This window comes from Triticum dicoccoides, chromosome 2B (assembly GCF_002162155.2).
Source record: "Triticum dicoccoides isolate Atlit2015 ecotype Zavitan chromosome 2B, WEW_v2.0, whole genome shotgun sequence".
Lineage (NCBI taxonomy): Eukaryota > Viridiplantae > Streptophyta > Magnoliopsida > Poales > Poaceae > Triticum > Triticum dicoccoides.
In genome coordinates, this window is record NC_041383.1 from 770380379 (window position 1) to 770393028 (window position 12650).

Sequence of the window (12650 nt, forward strand, 5' to 3'; positions counted from 1 at the left end):
TGCTGCTACTTGGTCGCCACTGCGTCCATCATATATTCTCGAGCTTTGTAATACACTCGTTTATACCTCACTTATATCTAGCTATTTAGAGCTATCATATTTTCCCTTTTTTCCACTCACTTATTTCAGTATCTGGGCTTAGATTATTTTTATCTCTTACTAGTCGACTGCCAGCACTAGTTAGGAGTTTGAGCAATTATTCAACTTGCATTGCTTTTTGCTAAATTGTGCCACTGATATTGTGAGTTGAGAAGCCTTTGCCAAGCTACACTTTTTCTACCAATAAGTACAGGTTCCGGCTCTACTGATTCCTGGTTATCGCTCCATCCAATCTTCATCGGTCGTTTGAAGCCAACACCAACGCGCCGATCACCACCTGTTGCATTGGTAAGAATAAGTAAGAATTTGATACTAAGCTTGAGTGTGAGCAAAAAAATTTCCACCACGTCCTACTAGTTGATAGGGTTTATACATTGTGTTTTTTTCTCTTTCGCTAACAATGGCACAGGATCAACCCACACTTGAGGGCCTCACCGCGGATGTGAAAGTCACCAGCGAGCGTCTAGCCCAACTTGAGGGTGCTCAGACTGCGGCCGAAGAGAGGCTCAAGGCCATAGAGGATGCACAGGGTGTTGCGAACACACAGCTACAGGACATCTTGTCACGTCTGGACGAGTTGCGAACTGCACCCCCCATCAACAACAACGTTGATCCTCGCAACTCCACGGGTGGTGCCGCTATTTCGCGAGCTCGGCGTGTGCCCATGGGTCATCCACAACACCCAGCTACTGCCACTGACGCTGCCACCATAAACCAGCACCAACGCATTCCTCCCCGTGTCAACGACGAATATGGGGATAACTGCGCGGATTATTCCGGTGACACCGAGGATGACCAAGCGGTCAACCACCACAATGACTATGCTCATCAACAACTGCGTTTCAACCGTCAAGGTATGGCACGAGGTCCACCCAGGTATGACGTTCGAGATTATGACCACTCTAGTGCTAAAATTAAATTTACTATGCCTGCTTTTAATGGTAAATATAATCCAGATGTTTATCTTGTGGGAACTTTCAGTTGAACAAAAGTTTGCATGTCATGATATTCCTGAGAACCAAAGAGTTAGGGCAGCCACTAGTGAATTTACAAACTTTGCTTCCATGTGGTGGAGTGAGTATTGCCGTGTTAATGTGAACAATATACCTGCTACTTGGGATGCTTTAAAACGAGCTATGCGACAACGTTATGTTCCTTCATATTATGCTCGTGATAAACTGAATGAATTGCAACGTCTAAAACAAGGTAGTAGTTCTGTAGAAGATTATTATCAAGCATTGCAAACTGGCTTAGTGCGATGTGGATTAGTTGAAACCGAAGATGCTATGATGGCTAGATTTTTAGGTGGTTTGAATCATGATATTCAGGATATATTGGACTATAAGGAGTACAATTCTATTACTCGTTTGTTTCATTTTGCTTGTAAAGCTGAAAGGGAAGTACTGGACGATACAACAAGGGACGAGGTAACTTTTCTGCAGGTCGCCGCTTATCATGGACACCCTCTCCTACTGTTCCATCCACTACTGAGTCTACACCATCTATCTTGAACAATGATGCACACCCATCAAGTTCAAAATCAGCTCCACAATCATATGAGGCTTCAAAAGCAATGTCTATAGCACCCACCACTTCATCTGGACGCACAAGGGACATGAAGTGTCATATATGCAAAGGTGGCGGGCACTTGATGAAGGACTACCCAAATAAACGTACTTTCATTGTGCGAGAAGATGGTGAGTACTCCTCCGCTAGTGATTTGGATGAAGATACACATGCTACGCTTGCCACTAATAATGCAAGTGACACTAAGGAGAATGACACGGAGGCGATACATGTTAATGCTGCAATGGCTGATCAATACCCTAGCCTTGTACCATGCGAGTACTTAGTGCCCGGGTTGGGCATACCGAGATGCCTCAACGCCATAATCTTTTTCAAACTAAGTTTGTTGTTAAAGGGCATTATGTTCGTGTGATAATCGATGGTGGAAGCTGCAATAATTTGGCAAGTATAGAGATGGTAGAGAAGCTTGGCCTCACCACTACAAGACATCCCCATCCATATAACATTCAATGGTTCAACAACTGTGGTAAGTTGAAGGTAACACGTCGTGTGAGAGTACACTTTACACTTGGTTCATATCATGATTACGTTGACTGTGATGTCGTACCTATGCAAGCTTGTTCTTTATTGTTAGGTCGACCTTGGCAATATGATAATAGTGTTACCCATCATGGTAGAACAAATTCGTATACTCTTATGTTTAACGAAAAAATCATTACCTTGCTTCCTATGACCCCTGATGAGATAATAAATGGTGAGAAAGCTAAATCAATGGATTGTACTACGCACAATATGCTTGCTATCAATTCTCAAATTTCTTCGTTGACTGTCCCAACTTCTGAGCAGGACATACAGTGTGCCCATATAGTTAGTTTTCCTCCCCATAATTCATACATAGACTTTGTGTGGGATCAAACTTTTCATGATATTCCTAATGGTGCTATTACAAATTTATCTCACCCTCATGAGCTAACGTCTTCGGAACGGCCTATATATGTTGCATCTATTTCTGTGTTGCTCTATGATGTGTTTCAGATAAATACAAGCCGAGGACGGCTTTGTTTTCAAGAAGGGGAGGATGATACGGACATGACGACCTCAGATACTACACAAATTACAAGAATATATATTTGCCAGAATCATCCAATATTTTTATAAGCCACGTGTGAAGATGAGAAGTATATGCAACGTGGCATCGATCAGACTCCAGAAGAAAAGCATGCACATCTTCTAGCGTGCACATGGGCTAAGAGGATTTTCTTTTGAGTTAATGGATCAAGACATGGGCCATAGGATTTTGGGCTGCACCCAAGTGCTTCACCTCAGCGTACAAGATATGGAATTCTACACGTACTCGGCCGCATGATCGTTCTGCCAACGTACTCAGCTGCATAAACTCTTAATAAATAGTAGTCATCTATTAGGGTTTAGACTCGGGTTTTGTTTAGAAAAGTTTAGCTATATTGCTACTTTTATTTGTCTTCGCTCGTAGCGGCTAGTGCGACCGTCAAGACATCCTATCGGAACCTCATCTTGTGAGATTAATCCCATCTAGCATATTCGCAATTTTGAGATTGCTTGGCTATTATTTTCTTGCATGTTCTTCGATTTGCTTGCAGGAAAAATCCTTCGTGGATAGGTTGATCGTGTCGTTGGCTCGGTCGATAACGCCGTGGAGTTAGTTCAGCGATTGCCGTGGATATCGGTCGTGTACGGTTCTTCCTGTACGGTTGGTAGCCGGATCGTGAGGGTCAAGTCCCACCCAAAATCGTAGTTATCTCCCTCTCATCGAAAGATCGGGTCCCCAGTTCACATCAGCTATGCTTGTGTCATGGTTGATGAAGTGGTGGACCCATATTCGGGGATACAACCTTACATTCCTGGAGGTGAAGACGAGCGCACACTGGGAGAGGCCATACATCGTATCATCCTATGGAGAAAGGATTGCATCATCTTTCGAAGTCCACCGACACCGCATCGTCTGCCGACTCCTCCTCGAAGTCCGCAACCGAGTCAGCAGACTCCCGCTCCTTCAAGTCCACGAACGCGTGAGCTGACTCCTTCTCGAAGTCCGCCACCTCCTCCAAGTCCCCGAACGCGTGAGCCGACTCCTCCGGTTTCAAGTCTGGCACAGCGTCATGCCACTTCTCCGGTTTCAAGTCCGGCACCGTGTTAGGCCACACCTCCTGCTTCAAGTCCCCCACATCGTCAGGCCACTTCTCCTGGTCCAGCTCAGCCACGTCAGCCGTCTCCGCCGTCTCAGCAATCGCAGAAGAGACACGCCGCAGCTATGGTGCGTAGCTGTACGAGTCGAGGTAGTTCAGGAAGTACAGACGGAGACAAGCGATATAAATATGGTCCAAGCCTCGGTCCTCTTCCTCAGAGGCCTTACGACATGACTAAGGAGCAAAACGCAGCCATAGTGCAGGGCCAAGTGGACGCCCATTTTGAACCAAAACCGGCATCGCTGCCAAAAGAGAAAGTGCCTGAGAAAACAATTGACCACTTCATTCGTATGGCTAGAGAACCAACTCCCAAGCCTGTTGACTCGGACTATGAGCGCCAAATCAGGAAACTACATCGAGAACGGCTAAAGAAGGAAGCGAGCTAGAGCTCGAGCAAACAAGCAGCGGGCCAAAAATGCGGGAAAACCATTTCCCAGCTGGGAGAACAGGCGGCGCAATCGATCTCCCCGCTTGTTGTGCCAACAACACATGAGAGGAGGCTGCGCGCCCAATATTATTGTGGGCAAACCGTTAAAGTTCCCCAGCTAGGCGATGTGGTAATAACGAAGGAGCATATAATGCAGGCTGAAATGCTCAAGAGCTCTGTTGGACAACTCCTCGAAATTGAGCCCATATCTCCACTTAGAGAGGAGGAAATAAAACGGAAATACGTCCGGGGCCAACCTTTGGTCGCGCCAGACAAGGTCAAGAACCTCCTAACGAGAATGTATGAATTGCATCAATGGTACATGAACATTACCAAGATTTCCAATCGAGAGTCCCTCATGATGAATGTCAAGAAGGAGCATTACTACCATGAGAAAGCTCTGTGCGTTGAGTATTCAGAACTATTTCAGTTATACAATCAAGACGCACTCGACAAATCTCTCGTCAGTTGCTATTGTTTGTAAGTGATTTCTTTCTGTAATTTTTGATCAATCATTACATGTAATTATCCTCACTATATATTCTTTTTTGTGGTATATATGCAGGATGAAGATGTATGAAATGAAAAAATCTGGACGCTATGGCATTGGGTTCATTGACCCAAATACCATTAATGAGTACACATGGAATCTTGCAACTTCTCAAGCAAGTGTAGAGGAAAGCATGCTAGAGTTCTTGAAGTGCCTCAATACCAATGAAGATATACTACTTCCTTATAACTTCAGGTGAGTTAATACAAATTCTGTTTTTGCTTACTAGCTAGCTAGATGTTAATAATTAAGTGTATACGGTTTACGATATATAGTTGACTAATTTTATGCACATGCCCGCTTAATTAAGACATGCAAACGTGTGCGCATGCAGTTTCCACTGGATCTTGTTAGTCATTAAAGTTGACAAAGCAAAAGATAAAGACTACACCATCATGAAGGGGATAGTCAACAGGTAATTTCAATCATTATTAACTATATCTCGGCCTATTATTAGTTCGTCATTTCCTGATATGAACTATTTAATAACCCCTTTATTGATTTTCTTTGCCGGCGGGCAGGGCTTGGGCAAAGTTCATCAAGGTGACTCCAGGCAAATGGCCAAAAAAGTTGTTTTGGCATCGACCAAGGGTAAGTAATTAAGTAGTACTAGCTAGCTAGCCATCTCTTTAATTCTTGTTTCAATACCATTAATTAATTATCATGCTTGATTAATCATTATCTGATTCAATTTCATTCTCGTAAAGGCCCTGAAGCAGGCGTCGGGGAATGATCTGTGTGCATTCTACGTTTGCGAGAACATTCACACGATGGCGTCCGAAAGGAGCAGATCTCAAAGACAGGACTGTGTACGTTGTCAGAACTCTATTCACACCATTATCGATATCTTATAACACAACTAATACACATGCATATTGATCTCCTTCTTAACAGTTCAGAGAGGTGCGGGATAAGCTCCTAACAGCGGACCGCATACTAGCACTTCAAGAGAAAATAACCGGATTTTTGCTCGACCAGGTCATAGATCCCAAAGGAGAATGCTATTACCCGCTACCGCCCCCATGAACCACTACTCATCGTGCATGCTCCCAAGGCACCAAGGCAACATGTAGGAGAAATTGTATATGTATATACATGTGTATGTGTGAATAGTTAATGGTGTTGGTTGTGAGACATTCAATGATATTATATATATATATATATATATATATATATATATATATATATATATATATATATATATATATGCGGTTCTACGTACGAGAAAATCTATTTATATATATGCATAACGTATACAATTTGTAGTATCGTGAAATACCAGCAAACAAAAAAAAATTAAATTGAAAATAAAGCCAAATTGAAAACACAAAATTAAAGCAAAATTTTTAAAAAAAAAATACCCAAACATTTGGTACCGGTTGGTGTTACCAACCGGTACTAATGTCCTACACGCACCCGAGCCTGGCTCGTGCCACGTGGTAGCCCTTTAGCGCCGGTTCGTGATGAACCGGTACTAAAGGGGGACCTTTAGTCCCCACTTTTTAATGCCGGTTCGCGAACCGGCACTAAAGGCCGTCACGAACCGGCACTAAAGGCCGGTTCTGCACTAGTGTGGAGGCGCCGCCGCGGCCAACTGGACACGCCGCCACCGCCGAGGCCATGAATTTTTCTTTCTTTCTTCAGACAGCCGGGGGCATGGAAATTTTTTTTTTTTTTTGAGAAACGCTGGGGGCATGGATAAGGATGTCAACCGAATAGGCTCAACTACGCGGCCCATACAAGTAGTAGTACAAAACGTTCATGGCCCAGATCGACCAGCAGGGCCTGTCCACTTCCTAGTGCATGCAAATACTCAAGGCCTTCAGATGGTAGTCATTTTTTATTCTTTTTTGCGGGTAGATGGTAGTCATTTCGATATAAAAAAAAGGTGATCCCTATTTCACTGAAATCGTTAACCCCTTGCAACCACAAACAAATGGTCACTCCCATCTTCTCAGCAACCGAGGAGTTTTACTCTTTTTTTCATAAATTTATTTATTCAGAATATTTTATCTCTTAAACCGTGCGTTTAAATCTTGAACCGATTTCATCATTGTATTTCTCATATCAAGATCTTCAAAACTAGATTTCATGTCAATAGATTTCAACAAACTTTTTCAAAAAGAATAGAAAAACTTGTAGCTGGAAAAAGAAAAAAATACACAAAAGAACTGAGAAAACAAAAACCAAAAGGACCAGAAGCCAAAAATAGAAGAAAAAAGCCAGAGCAGGGAAGCACATTTTTTTCACTTCTTTTCGCTTTTCAAGAAACGCAGCTGTGCTTCTTGTGGAAGCAACGACATGCCTCCACACCAGAAACAAAGTAAAATCTATTCTTCTTATGGAAGCACATATTTTTCGCTTTCTGAAAAGCACAATTGTGCTTCTTGTTGAAACAAATCACAGTTTCTACGTGGAAGCACATATATTTTTCTTTCCGAGAAGCACATATGTGCTTCTAGCGAAAGCAAAAAAAAAATCATGATTTTTTCTCTAAACCTAGGGAAAATCCAAAAGCTAGAGAACCCAAAAAAAAGCCCATCTAAAACCCAAAAATGCATATAAAATATTTAAAAAATGAGAGAGCATGTGGCAGCAGCTGGGCGCACCAGTTGGCATGCTTTATGGGCACCAAAGGTGACCCCTGGAGGTCCCTGCAAGGGGTAATTAACCTCGAGTTAGTTGCTCGCACATAGGTCGCTTCACATACCCTCCCACGCCCCTATATGGGCCGGTTCATTTTGCTTTTGTCTCCCCATGGGTTTTGGGAAGATTCTAGAACCTTCAGTAAACTAGCTTTTTCTTGTTTCATTTGTGTTTTCTTTTGGTTTCCCTTTCTTTTTCTTTTATATTTTTTTTACCTTTCCATTTTCTATTTTCCCTTATTCAAACCCGAGAACTTATTTTAAACTCGTGAACATTTTCAGATTCGTGAAGTTTTTATAAATCCGCAAATGTTTTTTTCAGATTCAAATTACTTTTGAAAATCATGCAAAAAGAACTTCAAATTCACGAACAATTTTTAACTTCCTTAACATTTTTTGCCATACCTGAATATATTTTTGAAATACAGGAACATTTTTTAAATTGTGCACCTTTTTTGAAATCTGAGAATATCTAAAAAATCGTGAACCTTTTCTGAGCTCGGATCGTTTTTTGAAATCATGCATTATTTCTGAATTTATAAACATTTTCGTATTTTGCGAACATTTTTCAAAATCACAAACAGTTTTTGAATTCATGAAAATGGCGAGAATTGCCATGCCCAGGATTTGCCATATTGCTGAAGGAAAATTGTGATGCTACATCAACTCAAAATAATGACAATTGCTAACCCCAACATAATTTGCCATCCTGAAAAGTGTTCTCTCAAATTGCCATCTAGACTGAATTGTATATTGCCGCCAACTCGTACTTCCCTAGAGGTGTGTGCATGAAAGCGAACGCTTTGACATTCATGCAGGGGATCCAATGATGTAGAGGGCGTCGGCTGCGCCTGCAAGTCAGTGAAATTTCTAACATCATTGAGCAATAGAAGATGTAGATGTAAAAAATAACTAACTTTTACATTTTCGAGGCCCAAAAAAATCCTTCACCAACAGATGATGTAGATGCAAAAAGAATTTACATCTCCGCCTCCCAGAGATGTATAATACAATACCTCGCGATGCACATATACATCTCCACCTACAGGAGATGTATATTTGCCAGATGTGTGCCAACCGCCAACTGCCGTTTCATTTGCTTCCCTCCCTTCTTCCTCCTACCCCCCGTCGCACCGCCGCTACCGCCTCGCGCTAGATCCGGCACCGCCGCCGCCCCAGGTGTCGGCTCCGACGTTCTTCCGCCTTCTGCCACCGCTAATTTCTGCCGCCCGCCACCGCCCGATTCGACCCTCGTCCATCGCCTCCCCTCCACCAGCCCCTAGTCGTCGTGTCTCCGCTTGTCGCCGCCACTCGAGTCGCCTTGCCCCCCACCTCGCCGCCCGACGCCGCCGCTCCTCTGCCCACCTCCGCACGCTGTCGCCCCAACGTCACCCGACCCCGCCTCCGCCCGACCTCGCCTCCCCCGCGTCGTCTGCCCCGTCGCCGCCGCCCGACCTCACCGCCCCTGCGTCGTCCGCTCCATCAACGCCACTTCGCCGCACGCCATGCCGCTGAAGAAGCTCCCGGAGGGCAAAACAGGGTCCTTTGGCAGGCGGGTAAAGCCATTCGGCAACTTCGCGTGGAGTTCTTCGCCGGTCGGCGCTTCTTGGTCGACACCTACCCCACCGCCCACGAGGTCGTGCGTGCCTACAATGTGGCGGTGCGGCGTGCCGGAAGGCCGAACATGCACCTCAACTTCCCGGAGATCGAGACCTAGGCAGATGCGGAGATGCTAGTGCCGCACTGCATTCAGATGGAGGAGATACCAAAGAAGAAGGCGAAGAAGAGGCCGACCATTGTCGTTGGTCGCGGCGATAGTTATGAGGCGGCGATGGCCAGTTTCGCGCGGAAGAATCCAAAGTATGTTCAGGCCGAGCAGGAGTACTTATAGAAAGCATGAAGCCGAACAAAAGAAGAAGAAGAAGAAGAAGAAGGAAGACGAGGCCAGCCCCTTGACGATGATCCTCGTGGAGTCCTCAGAGAGAGGACCGGGGTTACTCGAAGGAGGAGGACGAGTGGTGTGACGACCCGGACAAGGATGAGTCCTGGTAGCAGTTCAAAAGCTCTTATGACGAGTAGTAGTTTAATCTTCTGTGTAGTTCAAGTAGTAGTTCGAACTACTACTAGTAGTAGTAGCTTGATGAATGTAGTAGCTCAAATTAGTTGAAGTAGTCGTTTAATTTATGGTTTTAATTAGAATTATGTTTAATTGTTATGCTTGAAATTTGGGTGCCTCTAGGACTACAAAATTTGGACATTTTAGGGCCATCTCGTCATTCCCCCTTCCTGTTTTTTATGTTGATAACTGGAACATAGTAACTTACATCCACCCGACTAGCCCTGTCGCGGCCGTCTGCCCAAACCGGGCACAAAGAACACATCTTTATTTTTCTATCCCCACAAATAACATAATCTTACAGGAAAGACCATGACATTTTGCATCCAACACTCTAAAGTCTTTGTTTTCTTGCAAATAAGGACAAAATTTTGACAAGTCGTGCAAAATTTGGCCGTAAATTTCGGCAGCATAACGTCTGGGAAGGAATTCATTCACAACGACATTACAGCTGCTGCACAGCCACGCCCTCTGTTTTTTTATTTCACACGTAAGAGGAACAATGCAAGCCATGCATTACTACAACTCCATCCACCGGCTCCTTCATTTTAGAAGACATGCTTTCGTCAGCATGCAATGCTCCATGTCTCTAGCCGTAGACAGCCTTACTGCTCTTCCTCCCTCCCGCGTCTCAGGGGTGGCGGGACCCCAACATGCGTGGAGGTGCGGCCGATCTACAAGCGACGGTGTTGGCTTCGACGGCGGCGGCGGTCGGCCCTGCCTCGGGCCACGGGCGGTTGTTGCGGCGGCTGGCCTGGATCGGGCGGCGGCGCGATGCGGTCTTCGGCGGCATGTCATCTGGTTTTAGATCGGCAGCGGCGTCGAGGGCCTGGTGGACTGCTTGGCGGCACCCATGGAAGATCTGTTCTGGCCGCTGTAGCTAGTGGTGGTGGTCATCTTCTTCGTCGGCGGTGGCCGGCCAGAAGCTTGGTGATCGGATCTCGAGATCCATCATCAAGTCCCGGCTGCGAGTTGGGGAGACATGGTTGCCGGTGAAAACCGAGCCGACGATAGGCGATGGCGGCGTTCTAGGCCGTTACCTTGATGAAGGCATCGTCGTGTAACTACTGTCGACCCACTCGTGCTGCTCCGGGGGAAACCCTAGGATCTGGTGTTCCAGATCGGACGATGGTGGCATTGCGGTGTCGTTTCTCTTTTGGGAGCATCGTTTGTGGAGCAGCGCTGGAAGTCAGAGGCAGGAGGTGGAGCGGCTTCGTCTTGCACGGAGCTTCGGTGGAGATGTCAAGTCATGCCTGACCGACAGGTGCTACGATTGGTCATGCCTGGTCGGCAGGTGCTACGCACGATAGATCCTCTAAGGACTTCAAGCTATGTCGGCTGGTGATACTTGGCAGCATGGCGCTGAGGTGTATCAGTGGCGACCGCGACGTGTTCAGCTATTTGCGCGCAGGAAGGAGGTGCCGTTGGGCGCCGTGGTGGCGTCGACGATAGCTGGACCGAGCAAGGTTGATGCATCAATACAGTTCTAAAGATGGAGCGGTGGCAGTTGGCGGCGGCGGCCTCTGAGAGCACGCCGGACCAATGTGTGCCCCAGACCCAGCAAGTGGCTAGGTTGGGTTCTCAGGTCTTAGATGTTAGGCTTGGCTGGCGATGTCTGTTTGGTATTAGGCCCAGGCTATTTGCGCCCCTTCATCAACTGGATAGTTGTAGCGACAGTTTGTTTCTTAGACGGCGGCTTTAGTCTTACTGTTATATTGATTTTGTAAGGTCTTGTGAGAATAATTAATAAAGTGGCCGTATGCATCGCCCAGATGCAGAGACCGGGGGTCATCCTCCTTTTCTAAAAAACAACAACGGAATAAGTGACCATGTACTGCAACACAAGTTCATATACATATGTTTTTACAGAAAATCATTATAGTATTGTTAGTATTCATCTTGATATTATCTTGTGTGGGAGTCCTAATGTTTATATTTCCTATGCATTTATTTAGGCATGCTGTTCTTGTCTCTCACATTCTAGCAGGAGGTGTGTAAGTGTGAGGCTAGAAGCATGTGCATTCTGGGGTGCCAACTTGCCATGTGAAGACAATGAGGGGTGTAAGTTGTTCAAAAGGGGCAAGGGCTGCATGAGCTAGTAGACATTGAGATCAGCTATGATGGGGAGTTATTCGGCAAAGATAATATTTGTGCATGTAGTGCAAAGGAATTAGTAGGTCTTAGAGTTAGTTGAGCATGCAACATTACCTAGATGTGCATATCATTGTGAGGAAGAACGATAGATGCTAACAATTGTAAAAGGAAGAAAGGAGTAATGCGATTAAGCTGCAACAAGTAGTCGTTGGTTAGGAGCATGCAACATTTTCTACTTATTCACTTATGCTTGTTTCAAGATTCAGGGCCGGAGTCATTGGTTAGAGTTTCTCTGGTCAAGAATGACATGGTGTGGGAGCTTAGTTTGTTAGAATAGTTCTCCTTTGGCATTGTAGCATGTGCATTGTGCGCTATATCTTCAGTTTTTACTCCAGTCAGGATTCCCTTATGTCAGTCGTGCTCTATTTTTTAGTTTTCATAGTTCATGTGCTCGAATACATGATCATCGAGCCAATGATTGTTTGAGAGCAACAAAATGTATTTTCTTTATAGCAGTTTACAGGACAGATAGATATGTCTGCGTCATAGCAACATAAATACAGAATGACACTTTCAGAATTACACTCACAGAAAGGTAAGGCTATACGTCGCCGTATACCTTCATTATTATTGTGTGTGATTTTTTTCTTGCCTGGAACAGCAGGTGTGAACCCAACACGTACAAGTTTCTAGAATTCAGAAGCAAGAAAGTAAAAAATGCTTGTGCATGTTGACGTGAAAGATTTTTTCTATGTTAACCAGAAAGCAAAAGGCCCATGTTGCTCCCAACGCCAAGAGCAATTGCTTAGAAAAGAAGAGATGATTATGTGTCACGCCACCTCCAAAAAGAACAATCACCAGCATGAAGAGATGCTCGAAACATGGGGAAAGATAAATCAATTAATTCAACTCAATGTTTGGAGCCCATAGATTCTCCAAACTGACATATCTCTAAATGGAAATTAAA